General features: G+C 44.2%; 1 non-coding gene across 1 annotated transcript; it reads right to left on the minus strand.

Annotated features, from left to right (window-relative positions):
- Window positions 1-1,781: 1,781 nt before the first annotated feature.
- On the minus strand, window positions 1,782-1,854 carry TRNAW-CCA (transfer RNA tryptophan (anticodon CCA)). The gene has a single exon. It is a non-coding gene; the product is annotated as a tRNA-Trp (tRNA).
- Window positions 1,855-15,151: the final 13,297 nt, after the last annotated feature.

Below are 15,151 nucleotides of genomic sequence, written 5' to 3' on the forward strand. Positions count from 1 at the left end.
ACATTTTCATGTACCCATTGGCCTTTTGCATGGCTTCTCAAAGCCCATGTTCTTTCAGCACACCTGGTTCCTAAAAATCTGGAGGAGGTACCTAACACACTACATATGCTTTAGCTAATAAACATTTCAGTTAGAAAAATAAGTCTGGAAATTGTTATAAATTACTTTAGAGGAAACTGGTGGTATTCAGAAGGCAGTGTGGCACCTCTGCAAGGACTCTGGGGTCCATTTATTCACCCATCAAACAAATATTTCCCCAGTGCCCATAAATGCCTGGCCTGATCTAGGCACAGGGATAGTACAATGAAGGAGCAGGTTTTGTCTGCCGATGCATAGAGCTTACAAACTACTTGCGAGTAGGAGTGAGGAAGAAAGAGGGCAGAAAGTAAATAAGGGAAAAAGATGATTTCCAAATACGCAAAAATTTTGAATTCAGAGCTGGGTTCAAATTCTTAACATTGTAACTTTGGGTTTTGGACCTATATCTGTTCTCTCTGAGCCTCAGTTTTTATACCTGTAAGAACACTTACAACATACATTTGTTGTGAGGATGAAAGGGGTTTATTTTATAAAGCATATAACATGGGCCTTTTAGAATAAGTAATAAGGTGTTATTACTATGAAAAAATCTTACACATTTCTTGCAAAATATCCATAGAAATCTATGCACCTCTTTTTGTTCAGACTCTATTTCTAGGATCTGATTATTCAGCCCTATAGAGAGGAAATATTAGCTAAATTAATTACTGTGTATAAATCACTTATAATAGTGCCTGGCAAATACTAAGTACCATATATATTTATTAAATGAGTAAATGAATAAATTCTACTCTGGATATAGTTCACTGAATCCTCTTCATATCATGAGATCCATCATATAATTTTCCAAACAATCTTATATTGATAATCATGCCCATCGTACTTCAATTCGTTCAGCAAAATTTACAAAGCACATGTCCAGCGCTGTTTTAGGTGCTGAGAATACCAGCAGTAAACATTTTTAGTAAAGATTAAAATATTAGCAAAAAGCAAGTAACTTCAGATTAAGGGTAACTTCAAAATAGTTTGAGAAATTATTTCAAAATATTTTGCCCTGAAGAGAGGAGCTTTTTCTTTTAAATTTAGTTGGCAAACTAGTTGTCATCCTATGTCAAGTGGAGTGCTTCCTTGAGCTGCTTTCAGTTGCTAATGGCGGTACCAAGAAACTGTGAGCTGTAAATACTCAGTGCTTTTCTACAATTTAAGTGGCACATAGTTGGAAGTGGGGATGAGGAAAAACGAGGACAGAATATAAATAAACTAACAAACAAGATGACAACACATTGGCTCCAGCCTGTGCTGCAGGGACCTACAGAGCAGTAAGAGACTCTCCAGGGCCTGGTTAGCACATCCAAGCTCTTCTGGCAATCTCTCTGAGCATCATTTGGTCTCATAGTTTTCTCAGAACCATGAGAGCCAATGATGAGAATTCAGGTAATTCCAGGAAGCAAGCAAGTTAATTGGAGACCTGTTTTGAGAGATTATGGCGGTGAGCAATTGCTGTGTCTCAAAGACACTGCAAGGAGTGGGGGTAAGATAGGACAAGGAGCATTTCATGGCTTTTTTTTTTTTTTTTTTTAGAATTTTGGGAACACAAGAGCTTTAATTGTTCTGCTTTGTCTTTGTGGGAGAGGATTTGAATATTTATTTATTTATTTGGCTGCACTGGGTCTTAGTTGTGGCGGCATGTGGGATCTTCGTTGCAGCACGCGGGCTCTTTAGTTGTGACATGCGGGATCTAGTTCCCTGACCAGGGATCGAACCTGGGCCCCCTGCATTGGCAGCATGGAGTCTTAACCACTGGACCACCAGGGAAGTGGTGGTCCTTCATGGCATTTTGAGAAGACACCTATTATATCAGGCAGAGCAAACAATGGTCGATTCAATGGATGCATCACACCAGGGCACATGGACTATTCTGAGATCAGAGTTTCAGTGGTATTGATTGTGGCCTCGAGCAGGTAAATTTTAATAAAATCAATAAATCTGACAACACTAGCAAACAAATGCCTCCCTGACAAGGACTGGGAGCAACTTCACACCTAACTTTTCTGGAATGCCTCCTCTCTGCCTGTGCTAATCCATTGCTGGATTAATTAAAATGGCAGATGCCTACTATAAACCAGGTACTCTTTTGTTAACTCGTTTGATTCTTGCAAAAAAATAAATTTTAGAGATGAATAAGCTAAGTAAGTTTAAGCAGCATGCTTGAGGTCACCTGGCTAGTAAGTAGCTGAGTCAGCATCTGCACCCAGGCCAGCTGACTGTAGAGCTTTTGCTCTCAGCAAGGACACCAAATTCCTAGTCACCCGAATCCTCAGCTCTAGCATAGTCCAGCACCTAGAGAATGCACAATCACCACTTATCAAATAAGTGAATGAATTATAAATTATTCAGTGTTCTCTTAACTACTATTTACCTAAGCAGTTGCAAGACCAAATTATACAATGCCAAGGAAAAATTAACACAGGCATATAAACAGTATCACAATAGATCTCTGTACCGGGTAATTCAGATTAATTTGTGCAGCCCAAGGTACAATTTGCTCTGCAGGTCGTTGAAAAAGAATATACCATTCCTTGATTATTACAGTATACAAAAATGGCATGTATTTCTTGCTAGAGAAATGGTAGAGTCTCTAGGAAAAATTCTTGCTTTTTGCCAGTTTTTGCTCTAGCAGGATATGGGAGAAGTCATTGACTTCAACAAACACAAAGAGCTGTCCAGGCAGTGGACTGCCCTTTGGTATCCGGACACATTTTAGTTGAAAGGAAACAGAGCTTTGTCATTGCATTTTTTTTAAACTACATTTTTTAAAAAAAAAATTTATTTATTTGGTTGCGCAGGGTCTTAGTTGCAGCAGGCGGGCTCTTTATTTGTGGCTCACCGGCTCCTTAGTTGTGGCATGCGAACTCTTAGTTGCAGCATGCATGTGGGATCTGGTTCCCTGACCAGAGATCGAACCTGGGCCCCCTGCTTTGGGAGCACGGAGTCTTCTCCACTGCGCCACCAGGGAAGTCCCTGTCATTGCATTTTAATGTGTAATGGAAAACAATATTGTATTAGGACCGCTTCAAATTATATTTTAAAACATATCTTCTATTTACAAATATATTTTTATATTTTAAAAATATTTGTTTTCTGTACTGAAAAGCTCCTTTGGCAGACATTTTGCTAACAATCCAACAATATATTAAAATTTTTTTGCATTAACTACTTTGGTTGATTGATTTGCCAACAGCCAAGGTAAAAGCTCTTTGAGCTTCAACGTTTATTGGATGGGAAAGGATTACAACATGTAAAATTCCATCACATATTGTAAAATAAAGATATGGCCCAGATAGACCCAAGATTTCAAGGCCAAGTACAGTTAGTTTGCCAGTCGCTGACTTATTGACATTTCTTATTCTGATCTAGTTAATCGACATGAATCAAACGTCTGTTGTAAAAGATATGGAGAAGATAGAGATAGTCAAGTAGAGAGCTATAGAATTAATCATGGGTGCAATCAATTACTGTTTGTACATCATTATTAAAAAGGAAAATTGAAAAAAAAACTTTAAGCAACCTCAAATGACATGAGTATAAGTTTTTGTGGAGTATGTTCCCTTTAATATTATTAATTTTGACCATTCTCATTACTCTATCCTCAGCAGAATGTCCTTTCTCTGAATGAAAACTAATTTTAAATGATTTAGGAGCACCCTGAGGTGACAAGAACATCTAACAGATTTAGCAACACTCGGCCTTAAAACCTCAAGTGGCTTTAAAAATTGAAAGGCACAAAACTGAATGATTTTATTCATGTCAAAGCACTAAAAAACCATGTTATGTTTGCCTGAAAATGTGTAAATTGGAGTATTTTTTATGCTGTCACATTTTGCTTAAGATTTTAAATTTCAATGTTTATTTTACTTTTTAGCTTTGTTGAAAGAATGATTTTTAGCGATTAATAAAATTAGTTTCCCAATTCATGTGACTGCATACGAGGGGCTCAGGTGCCCGACTTTGGATCTGGGCTCATTTCACTCCTTCACACCATCTATAAGTTCTTCCTTTGGAATGGTTCTGGGAAATATTCACTGAGATTTGCTAGTCTGAAATATGCTACAGATCTTTCACATGTGTAATTCACTTCCAGGCCTCTGCTTCTGTGCTAAGAAGTCCTTGACATAATTTGACATGCAATGCCAGTATGACACCCACCTCCTGGAATAAGGCTGGGTTTATTTATGCTGAGAGACCTTATATTTGTGCGTAGTGATGAGCTTGGACTATTAATCAAGCTATTTGATCAACTTGAAAAATTCGATAAGTTTCATACCATCAAAAAGTCCAGTAGTGGGGATATGATATGAACTTGAAGGAAGCTGTGGCAAAATAGCTAAAGAGTATACGTTCTGGAATCTGACCACCTGGGTCTGATCACTTGATGAAACCTTTTTGTGCTTCAGTTTCTTCGTAGGTACAATGATGATGAGAGTAGGTACCTTGCTCGTAGTATTGTCTTGAGATTCAAATGAAATAACAAGCCTATACCATCTACTCTTTCATGCAGTTTGAGCAATGAATAAAAACAAGCTGTTGTCATGGTAGAGAGTTCAGAACACCAGCACTGAACATGGCTCTTCCAGGCAAGGAAGAACAGTGCAAGGTCATAGATACCAGGCAAAAGACTGCAGTCATGCAAATTGGCATGATGTCATTAAAGGCTGGCCTCATCCTTAGAAAAGAATCCCCAAAGCAGTACATACAGTAGAGGCCAGCCAGGGAGTTACAGTGGAACTCCTTGTGTCTAGTGATAAAGAGAGCAAGGACTGTGTGTGTGTGAGTGTGTGTAGTTTTTGTGCTGTTGATCACATTGTTATGAAGGAAAAAGCTGTTACCTGCTACAAGTTCTTAGGCAAAGTGTCCCTGTAAAGTGGGCATCGCCCCCCCCACACACCATGATAGACCCGAAGTCAGTTTTCATTGATCTCTCTGGTGAACCTCAGGAAGGATGTTTTGAAAAGCGTTTGTGTAAAACATGAAGTTAATTCTTAAAAGTTTTGTAGATAATCCTCCCTGACATAGGTACTCCTAGAAGGTTCTGTGGGACTTACGTGTAGGCTCTGCCACTAGGTGGCAGAGGAACGTTATGAAACCAGCCAATCATCACACACTAGGAAGCATGCATCTCCCTTTCTTTCTCATCACCTGGCGGGAGCCCAGTCTGCAGGATCCTGAGAGATCTTTCCTGTAACTTGGGCTTTTAGTCCCCGTCTTTGCGTATACTCAGCCCCCAGACAAGTCTGTGACCCTGGATGGCTAGTACTAGCATAACCTAGTGTGTGATTCTACTGTTGCCCAAATCCCTAAACAGAAAATATCAAAAGCTTTCCAACCTTTGAAGAATTTTCAAGTCTCCTAGAGCTGGACATTTGGAAGAAAGGCAACATTCCTGCAGCACTTTGCAGATGTTTGTTAGAGAGAATGAGCCCAATGCGCTGCAGAGCCGTCTCGTTTCCGGCTGGCAGATCCACTTCTCAAACTGCCCACTCCCAGGAGGGGCCAACAACACTACTGTTATCTAAATCTTTAACTTCTTAATCTAGTTTCTAACACTCCAAAATTTGGGAGGCTAATTTGGATTAAACTTGAGCAACTTAATCAATGGGTCTTACTTTTCTTTCTTTCCCTTTCTTTCTTTCTCTCTTTCTCTCTTTCTTTCTCTCTCCCTTTCTTTCTTTCTTTCTTCCTCCTCCTTCCTTCCTTCCTTCCTTCCTTCCTTCCTTCTTCTTTCTTTCTTTCTTTCTTTCTTTCTTTCTTTCTTTCTTTCTTTCTTTCTTTCTTTCTTTCTTTCTTTCTTTCTTTCTTCTAGAAAGCACTATTTTTATTTCTGAGCTCTGTCTCAGCTATCTCCTATCTGGAGAGAGTTTAGGATGGGATTGATCAAGCAGCATTGCAAGCAGAGAGGAAATGCCCTCCTGGAAAAAAGAGCTGCTTTAATGTCGTATCACCACCACATGAAGAAGAAATCCAGCAGGCTCTGCTTTATGACTCTGAATTTTATTACATTCGCTATAGATTGCTAAAAATAACAAAACTTTCTCCTGTCGTTTATAACCATCCAATTAATTGTTCCAATTTCTGGAGAAAAACTAAAGGTAGCTAATGGAGGCCCTTGGTTTAAGAATCAAGTCCTCCTCTTCTATTTCCACATGACAGATGTGACTGAGGAATGGAACAGGGCCGGCTGAGATGACAGCAGGGCATGCAATTCATATAAAAAGGATGAGGACCTTACAGTCTGAAAAGACACCTTATCGAGGTGACAGGAAGCTGGGTTCAGAGCAGGCAACTGCGAGTGTGTCCTCTGGTGCAGTCCCCTGTCTCCTACCAGTGCCCTAAGTCACTGTCAGTTAAAGCCTCAGTGTGTCTGGGATCTGTTCAGGGCCTCCATCTCCGGCATGGGCAGTGCTCTCTTACTGATGAGCTACTAGCCTTTGGTGTCAACTGAGATGTTGCCAGACCATTTTTCTGTCCATCCAGCCCTCCCTTCTGCAAGTGACAGTGGCCATATGCTCCCTCTGGAGCTGGAGCTTTCCAGCTAAGGATCTGTTTCTCAGGTTAGGAAGAAAGTGGGAGAGAAAATCCAGCTTTCAAATTAAGGGCACATGAAATTCGGGGCTTCCAAATTAAGTCAACACAATCATTTCCTTCTTTGAAGGAACCCTAGGCCCCCGAAAGCCTGGGCTGGAGGTTCAGCCCCTCCTGCTTCCTATAGGGTTGTTGGAAACGCAGCCATCTATGAATCAAAGGAAGCCTGCGAGCGGCTCGCCTGCCCGCGGTCGGGGGCGGGGCGGAGGTGGAGAGGAAGGCAGACGAGGAGTTTCTGAGCCGGCTAATCTCTTTGTCCGGGTGTCTAGGCAGGGCTTTGAAAGGTGCCCTGGGAGTGGGGAGCGAGCTGGGAACAGCTCCCCTTAGGAGCTTCCAGCCACTTTACTCGACCCGCGGCTGTGAGTCCCTTTTCACTTCCTAAATCATCGCTTGAGGATTTCCCACGGCTCGAACCACGGCTCTGCCCTTCTTTTCCTTCTAGAGCCTCACCTCCATCTGCGCCCCTGCCGTCCCCCGCCTCCCTGGGTGTAGAGCCCCGTCTCATCTCCTCCTTTGGCCCAGGGCCCCTCGCAGCCCACGGGGACACTTATCAGGCTTCCCTGCCGGGAACCTGGTCTCCTCTAAGTGGTTTTCTCTCTGGAAAGGAAAACCTCACTCATTTCTGTCTTTCTCATTCTAGACGGTTTAACCCTGGCTTGACATGTAGGGAATTTTTCTCAGGGAGCCGTTTCCATTTAATGTAGGGTAATATTTGCTTTAGTAGCTGGGTATGTTGCTGGAGCTTTGGTATTGAAACTGAGGTGTATCTAGAAATTTGCAAACTTGCTTTAGTGGGGAGTGAAAAATATGGTTTTCCTTAATAAAATCTTTAGTAAAGGACTTGTGCTGCATTGGGAATGCATCTGTGGTGGCTGTTTAGATGGGCAATCAGCCACTGCCCCGGGGTCCTTACACCTCATTTTATGATGTTTGGGGATCAGCAGACTTAAATTTGCCTTTACTTCAAAGGCCGCTGGAAGAGAGGGAAGAGCTGCATTACTTAGAGCTTAACACGTCTAAGATTCACACACCTCCCAAGCCACCGTATCGCCCCCATGTCACAGTCTGGGTGGGATGACAACTTCCCCACTCTGCATGAAGGTCAGAGACTTTGAGATTGTTCTTTAGTGGCATGATTGGAATCTTTGCCAGTTGTGCATATATTGATAAGAATCTAATGATCATCCTGAAAACTGCAAAGATGATGATAATGAAGACACAGAGGCATATTTTTAAGGAATCCAGTTAAAGTACAGTACTTACATTAGTAGACAGGAATGCACATTCCCAAAACACTTAGGTTTTGGTCCTGGAGCTGGGCAGGGTACAAAATCACTCAGGTTGGTCTTCAGCCAGAGCATGGCTGGAGAACCCCGATTGTGACTGCTGCACACATGGCTTATGTCGCTGTCACTTTCAGCAGTTACTATTTTAACCAGGTCAGTGCCTGATCTCTGCCTGCTGGGTAAGTCAGCTGTGTCCTTCCTCCAGCCTCCCTCCCACCCCAGTGGTAACAAAGGCATCTCTAGCCGGTTCAGCAGGGGGAGGGCTCTGTGCAGAATATAGCTTGGCTCCTGGGCCACCTGTTCCAGAGCTGTCTTTGGGACTGAGGGGCCTTCTCTCTGCTTCAAGAAGGCAGACCCCAGGCGTCAGGCCCACTTGGGACTTAGTGAGCATCCCTGGGGAAGCAGAGAGGAAAAGGGGAAATGGGCTCATAATGCAAATCATTGCTCACGCCCCCAAGTTTCAGTTCTGCCTCGGAATGCAAATGAGCTCTGCCGCCACCTCCCAGACAGTAAACTGGCAGGGAAAGCCTAGACGTAGAAGTAAAGCGGTGACCCCTTCGCAGTGCCTGGTCACTTTTGACCTGAGCGGGGGAGCAGTGCACTTCAGTTTTCCCCAAAGGAGACAAGTCAGGATCCAAGGGCTGTTTTAATTGGAATTATGTCTGCCTGAAGAAGTCTAATTTTTCTCAGGATCTTTGTCATTCTCTGCGTGTTGCTCAAATAAGAAATGTGAGTATTAGACAAATAAGGGCAGATAAGAAGGGCCGTTTTAGCTTTTCTTTGGGGAAATAGGGGGTGTGGACCCTGAATTATTTTCCAGCGCTGCCCTGCCTAGGATCAAATGAACATTTTGCTCTAAGTACTAATTGAACTAAAAGTCACCTGAAATGAAAGGAACGTTGGAATTTGTGTTTGTGTGTGTATAGCCCTATGGCAATTAAACAGTGAGGAAGCAGTAAGTAAATCAGAGATCCATTACAGGTTAACAGCCACAAAGCAGGGCGTTTTCGCCTAAGTCAATTGTTTTATTTGATAAAGAAGTTTCAAATTGGGGCATGTGGACTAAAGTTCACTCTATTTCTTACAGGGTGTTAACATCTTTGAGCCTGTGCTAGGCTCTTAGGGCCGCCATAGCAAAAGACCACAAACTGGGTGGCTTAAACGACAGACATTTATTTTCTCACATTTCTGGAGGCTAGAAGTCAGAGATCAAGGTGTTGGTAGGGCTTTTGTTTTGTTTTGTTTTGCTTTTTTCCTGAGGCCTCTCTCCTTGGCTTGCAGAGGGCTGCCTCCTTGCCGTGTTCTCCCTTGGTCATCTCTCTGTGCTCCCACAGATGATGTTCTGATGTCCTCTCTGTGTCCTAATATCCTTTTCTTATAAGGACACCAATCACATTGAATTAGGGCCACGCTAATGACCCCATTTTAGCCTAATTACCTCTTTAATGACACTATCTCCAATAGAGTCACATTCTGAGGAGCTGGGGGGGTAACGCTTCCACACATGAGTTTGAGGGGATGCAGTTCAGCCCATAACACAGCCCCAGTTTCCTCACTGGGAAAACTGGAATAAAACTTCCTGTCCTTTCTTATGTTTAGGCTCAAATGAGATAGGGGTGGGATAGGCAGCTGAGGACAATGTGTCTTATGGGCCAATGTGAAAGTTGCATCCTCAGTATACACCCAAGGTTTGGAGGCCAAGTTTGCCATGAAAAGATGAATTTGCAAAGGTGCTACTAATATCACGCTTTCTTAGCTATTTGAGCTTAAATGCAAATCATGTTTCCATTTATTTATTCATCACCATTGATTTCAGACCTACTCTGCTGGGCACTGGGTCAGTGTAATCCATTATCTACAGATGATGCAGAATGGCGAGTTGGCTGGATGAATTTTGTAGGAAATTTCATTATGCAGGAGAAGACTTATAATTTGTCTTCCTGTGCAGCTTCACAGGAAGCTATGGGGAGCTTCACAGAAAATATCTCTTGCCTTCAACAACTTCCCCTGACTCTTCCTTCGTCAGTCACAGGAGGCTACTCAGGATCTGGAGATTCAGAAGAGCTTGGAGGTCACCCTGGGTTGGGGGCTGGAACCACACACGTTAAATTCAGGGTGGAAAAATTCAGATTCTGTCACTCTTAGAGACTGAATATCTGATATAGTGAGGCAAAGCTGGGTTCTATGAAAAACAAGGGTCAGTTACACACACACACACACACACACACACACACACACACACACGGAGGAGTGTACAGAGGCCAGAAGAGTTTGCACTTGTCCTTGAGTAAAGTACGTAGCACTGGTATTTTTAACTGTTAGGGAGTCCCAAGCTGTGCTGAAGTGTGCCCCAAGTTCACAGAGGGTAAAACGACTTCATCATGCACTCTCGATCTCTCTCTTAAATTTTGAAACTTCAAAGCTGAATGAGGAGCATAAAATCCAAGCTCTGATGTCAGCTATGGGAACTCCTTCTCTGTTGGGTTCTAGTCATGTGACAGGGTGTGGGCAAGACGGGAAATTTAGCCACACTGTCCTTGGGAATCCAAGGGCAAAGTGGTGACACCTTGATTTCTTTCTGGTGCCCAGTCCTGAGTCTGAAGTCTCGCTGTCCAGGAGGAGTCCCAAGAAGAGATAAGAAGTCCACAGCCCCGAAATAGATTCTGTGATAAACGGAGGCAGAAAAGAGCCTGCAGTAAGTACTAAGGAGGAAGGAACTAAAGAGTTTTGGAAAGTCCACTTGCTACATGACAAAAGCAACCTGGAAAAAATGGGAAGAGGGACCTCAGGAATTTAACTTTTTACCTTGGGCCAACAGACCATTTTGTAGTTCTGAAACTCCTTTGGACTTCAGTATTGCTTTATTTCCAAAACGGGACTGGAAATGGGAATGACAAAGCCAAAAATATCAAACAGCCTTGGATCCTTGGTAAAAAAACACTAGCAGCAACACATGGCAGAGCTCACCTCCCCCATGCTTCACATTTCATTGTAGGAGGAAAACCACAAGCTGAACCCTGCAAAGGCTATTGTAATTAACTCACAAGTCCTCCTGTGCTTCCTAGTGGTTTGAGTCTCTGAGGTGCTGAAGTAATGTGAGATGGGGTTACTTAATATGTGTTACGGGAGGAGGAAACAAAAACGCATTTTTAGTCTTGTTTGCTGAAAGAGTCCATTATGTCCATTTAATTTACTGTTTCCAGGTTCAAGGGAATCATCTCCACGTGACATTTATCTACGTTAATTTGGGGTAAGAGGAGTTAACGTGTGTCAATCAAGGTTTTAATGGCAAATAACAGAGACCAAGTCTGGCCCCTTGAAGCAGAAAAAACATTTAAGTGTATTAGATGCTGTCCTAGAACCCAGGAGGGTGGAGAATAAAGCTTGGAGGCTGTATAATCAGCCACAATCCCTGACCTCAATTCTGAGGCTGTCCTGAGTGACACTCCACTGCCTTTGCTTCGGGCAAGAGACCACAGCTTGTCCTGGACCACGTCTCACACTGAACAAACTTCTGTCCTCTATAAACTGGCTGTAGTGGCCACCATCCCAGCACACCCCCGAATCCTAAGCAAGGTCCTCCGGGTCCTTGCTCTCCAATGATCTATATGAGGCTCTCCCCCTGCCTCTTTTGGGAAACCCAACCTGAGCCGATGGAAGGGGGCTCATGCTCTGGAATTATGCCTCCCCCTTGCGGTACCCCCGTTGCTTTTGCTCAGGTTGGAGTTGTTCTGTCTGGAGTGACACTTGGGGCTTCAGCTTGATGGTCAGTGATGTTTGAAGAGGTGGTCCAGACCCCTTGGTAACTGAGCCCTCTAGGCTGGGTCCCCTTGTTCTGCTATGGGCATGGGAGGCACTCCTGATTCTTTGAGTACTTGGTCTGTTAGAGCAGGCTCATGCATGTCTGAAGGACGGACAAGTATGAAGCCTCAAGGGGCAGTGTAATCTAGACTCATATCAGGAAAGAAAATTCTCCCATACACTGCAAGGCTCTTTTTCTGCAGGGACAGCCGGATTTATTTTTTATGCAGAGTGGTCACCTTGGAGGCCCACCAGATAGTAAAGGACCCCCATACTACCCTCTAGTGGCTACTCCTGTTGACAACTCTCCACAAATGCTCCTGGCACTCTTCCATCCTTTCGTTTTTCTCCGTCTCCCTCTGGGGGGTGGAAGGTGGTACAGGGCCTGGTGCTACTTCTTCCCATGACTGGGTCATGTGTCACCCTCTACAGGTTGGTGGTACGAGGCCATATGTTGAACTTTTTTTTTTTGCGGTACGCGGGCCTCTCACTGTTGTGGCCTCTCCCACTGCGGAGCACAGGCTCCGGATGTGCAGGCCCAGCAGCCATGGCTCACGGGCCCAGCCGCTCCGCGGCATGTGGGATCTTCCCGGACTGGGGCACGAACCCGCGTCCCCTGCATCGGCAGGCGGACTCTCAACCACTGCGCCACCAGGGAAGCCCCATGTGTTGAACATTTAATGTGGTGAAATAACCAGCTTGAGAATTAACTATGCCTATTTTTTTCTCAGCTGTAAGCTCATCAGGAAAGAATGAGAGGTATTTTTTCCTTCTTCTTCCAAAAGAGGAGCCAGGTTCCGTGTCCTGGATGTCTGGACTTCTCCTGTCTCAGGCGAGCTTTAGATGCCTGTGTTTTCAACAGTCTAGGTTCCTGCAGGAGATAGGACTTAACCCACTGCAAGGACGAGGGCTCTGTGGGTTGAAGGGGAGGGTGCAAGGGGTGGAGCCCCAAGGCTGGCCAGATGCAAGGAGTGAGGTTCTGAATGAAGACCCACCTTAGCTTGCAGGCAATACCTTGTGAAAGGGGACACCTTGGACAAGGGCTGGTTACCTGCAGGCCAGTGAAGGATCAGGTGCTGATCCCTGAGGCTCTGACAGCCAAGGCAAGTGTCCCCAGGTACCCAGCCTGGCAGGTGAAGAGTAGAGCACTCACCATTAACTGCCTGCCAGCACCTGGACCAGGCTGGCCTGGGCTCACGGAGCTAGTGAGGCTGGCATCCGATGGATCCACAGCACCGAACAGGTGGCCGTGGGCTGCACCCATAAGGGGATGTAAGGTGAACCCGCTGAGCACTGACCCCATGCTTAGAGGGGCCCTACTGTGGCCCTACTAAGTTCCCAGGGTTCCTTATAGCCCAAGACTGGAGGTGGGAGCCCCAAAGAATAAAATGGGTACTGGACTTCTCCCTGACCCTTAAGAAACCTTATTTTGGAAGAATTTAAATTTACAGAAATGTTACAGAGATAGTACAGTGAGTTCATGTCTACTGCTCACTCAATTTGCCCCAAACTGAGGCAAATTGACTGAGGGGTAGACATTGGGAACAAGTTACTTTTCCATGGTATGTTGTCAAAAGTCAGAACCATCATTGGTACTCTATATTAACTAAACCCCAACTTTATTTTGATGTAACTAGTTTTTCCACTAATGTCCTCTTTCTGTTCTAGGGTCTAATCCAGGGTACCGTGTTGTATTTAATCACCACGTCTCCTCAGTCTCCTCTGATCTGTGACAGTTTCTCAGTCTTCTCCTGTTTTTCATGACCTTGACAGTCTTAAGAAGGGCTGGCCAGCTATCCTGCAGAATGTCTCCCAGATTGGGTTTGTCAGATATTTTTCTCATATTAGACTGGAGCTATGGGACCTGGGGACTTGCCCTTCTCATCACATCACGTCACATCAGAGGGTACGTGCATGACACCCACATGACATCACTGATCAGGTCAGCCCTTGTCACTCGGTGAAGGAGGTATCTGCGAGGTTTCGCTGCTGTTAAGTCACTATTCCCTATTCCTATTCTTTATAAGCCATCCGGCCCTGTTTTATTTGCAATAGAAAAATAAAGAAATGAGATGCTCCGTGCAACTGAGTGTTGTGGAACAAGTCTTGCCTGGTATATGTATATTTGAACAAGGGTTTTCTTGAAGCCCTCTGCCTCAACCAAAAGTAGCAACTCTAATGGTAGGAATTTCAGGCTCTGTGACAGTTGGGTGTGGGCGTGTGGGCTTGGGCGATAAATGTAAGCAGCGTTCTCAATCCTACCACTCAGGCAGTACCCTGCTCTTCTGCCTATATATAGGGCCAGAGCATGGAGTATTCTGTTCATAAAATCTTAGTACAGATTTGAAAACTTAACATGCCTACATACATATCAGGGACTATCCTTCCACTTATTTTCTAACACAGGGTGTGGGTGCAGATTTAGAAGGGGTGATGATTGTTGACCCAGGACAAATGAAGCATCTTTGGTTGAGGATGTAATTAGAGAGGAACATGGCTCCCCTTCTATTTCTAGCCCAAAGTGTTCCCAATGAGACAGTCATTCCATTTCAAAAGCAAGACCTTCCCTACATCTTTGAAATTGGAAGCTACATAAGGATGAAAACAGGTATACAACCGTCACCTGTGTTCCCGTTCATCAAGTAGAAAGGTGCTGCTTTCAAAGTCTTGGGGCCACTTTCAGCTCCAGGTATCACTTTCAGCACCTCTTATTTTCCCAACTGTTCCAATGAACCTGAGAGCTATGGATTTTCAGGTTTAATGGCTTTAGACAGAAAGTACTTCTGTGGTTGGAATCAGCAGGAAGACTCTATGAATCATTCAGAATATCCGAAACGACAGTCAAGGTAGTTATTGGAACATTGCAGAAGTTGTTTATTGGGCTTCTGACTCGTAGAGAAGCAAGGAATTTAGCAACAGATTTAGAGCAATAAAGCATGGTAATGTTTATTCACACTTTGTGCTGCCAGCATTAAAATTCAGCTCCAGAAGTCTCTGACTTAGGTCCTGAGCCGAAATCATCTCATAATATCCCTCGGACGTGGGTTGTGTGACAGCAGTTCTGCAGAAGGTTGGAGTGAGGCATAGATTTCAGAGAAGTCTTTTGAAGAGACTGGAGATCAGGAAGGGGCCTGGAGGGGGTTCTGAGATCAGGAAGACCCAGCTGAGCATCCTGAGGCCTCCTCAAGATCGAGGCTGAAGATCACCTCACACATTCACCTCTACCCGGGTCTTATTTCGAGCTTTCCTTTTATTTAACACCTTTTGCCGGAAGCTGGACTGCTGAGCAGAGGAAGAGAGCAAGATTCTGCCTCTGCTGCTAAGCGGCTCACAGTTTAGTGGGGGTGGAGACAGGGGGAGTGTGACATGAGACAGACAGATGAACA

The sequence above is a fragment of the Globicephala melas genome, chromosome 16, assembly GCF_963455315.2.
Source record: "Globicephala melas chromosome 16, mGloMel1.2, whole genome shotgun sequence".
In the NCBI taxonomy this organism is placed as follows: Eukaryota; Metazoa; Chordata; class Mammalia; order Artiodactyla; family Delphinidae; genus Globicephala; species Globicephala melas.